Source organism: Chamaea fasciata, unplaced genomic scaffold (assembly GCF_029207755.1).
Source record: "Chamaea fasciata isolate MVZ Bird 193981 ecotype frontalis unplaced genomic scaffold, bChaFas1.0.hap1 SCAF_5, whole genome shotgun sequence".
Taxonomy (NCBI): Eukaryota; Metazoa; Chordata; class Aves; order Passeriformes; family Sylviidae; genus Chamaea; species Chamaea fasciata.
The window spans coordinates 9,633,772-9,639,841 of NW_027094090.1; positions in this window are offsets into that span (position 1 = coordinate 9,633,772).

The following is a 6,070-nucleotide window of genomic DNA, read 5'->3' on the forward strand; positions in this document are numbered from 1 at the left end:
AGAAAAAAAAAATCCCTGTCAAAAGCAATGCTTTGTTTAATCTAGAGTGTTTTTCAGAAAAAATCCTCTTGATTCACTGAGAAGCTAAAATAAATCTTGGCTTGCCCCAAAAGGTGTTTTGTTTTTTGTCATTTTCAGAACTTCTAGGAAAAAAAGAATTTTTTATTCATACAGCTGTAGTGAGGCAGAGGGAGAGAAGTGGGTTGCTGATTAGAGGAAACATGCTGAAGTCTCTCTCAAGAGATGCTGCAGCCAATGTATTTCAAGGTCTGTTATCTAAAGCTGTTTCCTTTGTCCTTCCTTGTAAAATAAAAGAATGTGTTCCTCTCACTTATTTTTTGCTCCCCCTGCACACAAGAGAGCTGATCCTAAACAATGAGAAGCAATAACAGACCTTTGTAAACCAAGCACTGGGTGTCTTGGGCCAACCCTGGCAGAAACCTTCAGGTGTGTACAAGTAGAGTTTCAAGTAGATACTTGTGCTTGTAGGAAGTTTGTAAATTAGCAGGCTGAAATAAAAGGAAGGAGTACCAGATCATCATTAAAATGGTTGGACATTTCTCACTCCTTCAGAAATATAGATGTAAACAGTACCTGGCAGAACAACACTTCTGCTCAGGCATTAGAGCAGAGATGCTCTTTCTTTGAAGAACATTATTTTCAAATTGAGATCAGGTCCAAAATGTAAGATTCAATCTAGATTAAAAGATTCAACTTGTCATGTTCCTTTCCATGATTTTACTCGCTTTTTGTTATTGGTGACAGGTCCTTCAGTAAAATTTAAATCTGCATAATGAGAGGAATATCTAGAAATAAAAGTTTTAACATTCAAGTAGTCTACTGCAGGCACCCCCACCTGACCTCTGGGGAGCTGAAATCCTCCCTTCAGCTTCCAGCCTGTAAGGCAGACACAGTATTATAGTTTCTTCCATTTTTTTTTCTCCCTGCTTCCCTATTTGGTATTGGGGGTTGTTTGCAGCAGCCAGTATAAGGAAAAGTTTTAGGCCACCTTCTCCAAGGGTTGCTTAACTGCCTCAAAAAAATGTGACAGCAAATGCCTTGTTCAGGCCCAAAACTAGACGTAAGCTCTTTGCATATGTGTACATTTGAGAATTTAAATAAAAGCAAACCTCTTGACAGTTCACCCACGGCTGACAGAATCTGTAGAAATTGTTAAAATAATTTTCTAAATCAAGTTATAGAATATATTCAATGAAACTGTGTCAAAAGCTCATAAAAATAAGGGAGTGTCTTAAATGTCAAAAAGTATTTAAATGCTAATTAATGGCTATTTCACATATAACTGAACAAGACAATTTAGGAAATAAAAATGATCTCCTTCCTCCATGCCCTATTGAATATGCACCTGTAACACCTCGGTGAATAGGATACCACCCACTTATTTGATCAGGCTTTTTACTCATTACAGATATTCTGAGATACCTTTCAACCATCAACAAGTATGTTTCAAATATGCAGGAGGTGTGCTGGCTGAAGGGAAATCTTGTTATCCATTCAGATAATGAGCAGAGTGCTAAATGCAGCCATTATATTAAATCCTGGAAGAAATTCAGCATTGTCATCCAAGTGATATGGTGTACATTTCTTTTATAAAAAGCTTTCAACACCTCTCTAAATTAGCTAATGAAGAAGTGAAAAACCTGACAAATTATAGGAATAGCACAAAAGTAAAAATATGTCATCCTTGATTTAAAATATCTTTAAAATGTTATTCACATTATTACTTGTTTTAGGAACTTTCATGTTTAAAGGTATCCTGGTTGTCATACCTGAGCAGAGGGTCTTTTCCTTCCAATTCCCTGTCTGGGAAAACAGAGACTGGGAAACTCTCCTGTAGGTTTTATGAAAGAAAATTCTCCTGAAGTTTTATGAAAGAAAGGATTCATCCAGAAGTTTGTTCCAAAACCATTATTGAAAAGACCTCTACAAATAGTAGAACTTCTGGTCTCCATGACACCAGGCTTTTCTGAAAATGACTGTGCATGGATATGCATGTATTTCAATGATAAAGCCATTTTCTCAAAGCCAATTTAGTGTATACGTGTCTTTCCAGCCCTAGCATTGCTCTCAGGCTACACCACATATGAGCTGGTATGGAGGGACAAAACACAGCACTATAGAGCCCTCCATCTTTCCAACAGACTGCTTTTATTGATAAAAATGGAAAACCAAGGGCCAAGTTCAACACTGAAGCATTACTCTCTTGCAGACACTCACATTTGTGTTTCTGTGTGGTAAAACATGCAGCACACGGAGCATTTTCTCAGCTGCTGTAGAAAAAATGCCCTTCTGCAAAGAGCTGGATGGGGATTGCTGTCAGACACCTCAATAATATCGACTGTTCTCCCATTCTCTTTCAGAGATACATGTTGTCTGGGCTCTGAAGTTGCCTTCTCTCATCTCACGGAAAAGCCAGCGCTTCCCTCTCTTTCAAGGAGACAAATTGAAAATTGTCAAATCAGAAAGGTGAAACACACAAGTTCTAAGCATTTAAACATTTAGATGACCACTTAGGTGTAGTCATATTCTATCCACAAATTTATTCATTCAGCTATAATGATTCTGTAAATGCACAAATCAAAGGCCGTGATTGTGGAAAAACTGGATGCCCATGGAACCCTTAAAAGTTCCCTTACAACCCTTACAAGTAGAAACACTAAAGTTGATTTTTTTTCTTTTTTTTGAGATTTAAAAGAAATTCGATCTTTTACTCCTCTAGAAAGAAAATTCCTTCTTGTTACTGTCAGGTACTTAAGGTACTTAAACTTCCAGCCCATGTAAAATTTATGCTACAGGAGACCTGAATTTTTTTTAAAAAATCAATATCTAATTCTCAAAAATTACAGCTTCAGATAGGCCAACTGTTGATAGGTATCTGCACAGAACTTATGTCTTCAGTCCTGATATAGAAATTTTCACTTCTAAATTTTAACATATTTTCTATTCAGCATGCTCAAAGTTAATAGGGTTCCTTTTCCAATACTTTGAAATAAAACAAAAGTTGAATTTTTAATGTTTCATAGTTTTACAGGATTTTTTTTGTAAAGTATTTTTATTTCAGTTGGATGAAATAAAAATATGTCCCAATGTTTCTCAGCACAGCTGGAGCATCAAAGCTAAATTACCTAAACCATTTTATGACTAAATGTGCATTTGACTAGTAGATTCTTTCTTCTCTAAACTTTTTCTGTGGACAAAATAGAGGCAGGTGTTTTGGTTGCTCAATTAATCACAGAACCACAGATTAGGCCGACTTGGATGGCACCCACAAGGATCATCTTGTCCAGCTCCTGGGCCTGCACAGCTCCATCTTCAAGAATCCCACCCTGAGCCTGAGCTTCCTTCCTGTGGTTGCACTGAGAGGGGGAATTGTGAGAAATAGTAAAGATGAGAAGACTTTCAGAAGCTGTGAAAGCAGGTCTCAGAAACAGAAAGAGCAGAGAACTTAGAGCTAGTTGCAGCTGCAAAGCCTGAAAGTAGAGAAGATGCAATAGTACAGCAAGCAAGGACATGAAACAATCGTTTGAGTTTTTAGGTTTGGCTATGATAGACCTTAAGACTGCAGAAAAAATGCCCAACAAGATAGTAGAAGGTTATAAACTTAATAATGGAGTATTGTGTATTGTTAATAACAAGCATACAAGCAAACATAGTTTGAAGCAGGTGTATGTGTGCTTTTAGTGATTGGCCAGAACAATTGTCTGTAAGCTTTAGCAGCATGCTATATTGGCTGGAAAACCTTTAAAATGCCCTGTAACAACAGGATCTTTGGCTGATATTGGCAAGACGTGAGCTGTTGCTATCTTTCAATTGTCTCACCCTGTACTGAGACTGGTGCTGCAATAAAGCTCATGGAAACATCTCCCAGCAGTGCCGTCCCATTTGTGAAAAACACCAACAAACTTCCTGAACTCTGCCAGGCTGGTGCTCTGAACCCTTTCCCAGGGAGCCCATTCTGCCCAAAAAACACCTGGTTGAAAAACCTTTTCCTCATATCCAGCCTAAACTTCTGGCCATTCCCTGTGGCCCTTGTTTTGATTATTTTATATTTTGAGGGTACTGTTGTCAACATAAAGATATTAATGTGAATATTCTGGTGTAGTCTTGTATTCAAAGGGCATCTTGTTTAATGCTGGGTCAGTGAAGCAAAGTAACTCATCAGGGATTATGCAGTTCTGATAACTGCTGCAGAGCAATTCAAAACTCCCAGGTAATGTCAGAAGGAGCCAGATTTATCAATACAAATCAAATTCTTCAGAAATGTGCGATCAACCATAACAGCAACCCTGCTCTGCAAGGAAGTTTGGAGGGGGTGGCTTTCTATGGCTTTCACCTCTGATGTCTTGTTCCACTAAAGGCCAGGATTTAGTGGGGTTGTGAAAAAAACAAAGCTTTCCTGTGTCGCCCACAAGTGAATTAATGAATTCATTTTCTGTACAGCCAAAATCTTCATTTTTGGCACTCCATGCTGCAAAATAGACCAATGCAGAACACAAAAACCCATGAAGATCATCCATTGTGAATTTCCAGCCAACAAAACCCACTGTGACTATTGTATCAGACAGCTGGTTTACAATTCCTAACATACCAGCATAACATATTACATCATACACAGGAATAATGGCAGCAGGTATTAGTAAGAAGTGAAGTTACTTTTCAGCATTAAGTATGTACAGGTCTGTCTAGACATCCTCCTCCATCTGCCTAGATGTTTTCCTCCTGTTACAGGTTCTGCAGTCTATCTACTTGAATGTCCTCCATAATAGAAAGTTGCATTTAACAGTCAGAACTATAAAAGAAAACTTTTGGAAAAAACTGTTTGTGAAATAATTTTTTTCAGCATCCTTATTTCTGCCATTGTTGTATGCTAATTTAAAAATTAATATTTTAAAACTTTACCTTTTTTTTACCTGCTTTTGAGAAAGAAGCCTGCATTTCTCAATGTTAAAACGTACAAAACCCCCCAGCTTTTTATTTCTGAAGCCCAAACATCTGAATCTCAGTAATAATTAATACATGGAAGTGTATTTAACAGAGAAGATCATTATCACAAGATCTAAAGTGAGTGAACATATGGTGGTAAGTCAAATAGCACAGAAAGAGTATGAATAACAAGACCAAGTCATTAGGTAAACTGGGAGAAAAGGAAGGTAACATTGCATAAAATAACTGGTGACAGAATAGCATTTGTGAGCTGACTTTATGTTTAATGATGTTTCTTTACTATGAGACAACCCAGAGTTGCCATATGATGCTGGTGATGTGGACATAATTTGGATGCACTTTTCTAATTAAGTAAAATGCCCTTCAAAGCAACAGTGAGAAGATCACCAAAGTCAAATGCTGCTCTTTAGATTCAGACCTAGAGCTCGGGACAATCCAAGGCAGAGAGAAGGTTAATGTGTTGTCCTCCCCATCATCCCACCCTTGGATGCTTGCTGTATCCAAGCAAATGGCCCACAGGACTACCAAGAGGCAGCTCATTAAACCATTGCTGTACTCACCACGACATCCAAGATCACAGAGTCATAGTTGCATGCTGCAGACTGATATTATAATTGACAGAGCTGCCCTAACAAAAGTGCATTGCTCCAGGATTCTGGACACATTGGATTTGGAGAACTCAGGAGCTGGGCAATGCATTGCTGAAGTATAGGGCGACATTACACTGAAAGGATCCTGAAGCATTAGAGTATATCAAACACTTTAGCTAGTAACCCTCTCAAATTTTAATCTGGCACACGGTCGACTATGACTGCCAGCTCTGAGAAGGAGGAAAGGAAGGACTGATATCAGTAGAAAGGGTGCTGCTTAGAATTCTTTCTTGAGAGATAGAAATAGCATGAAGCTGATGGGAGCAGCTCCAGGGAGAAATAACATTCCCCAGTGAAATCTAGCAGAAATAGCCTGCACAGTGGTTTCACCATGTCACAGAGTGAATGGTGACAGTGCACAGAGGGTATTTCTATGCAGAAAATTACTGAGAAGCAGTAGGAGCAGGAGACATGTTACAAGATCAACATGACAAAGTGAGCAATTAGGCTTTCAT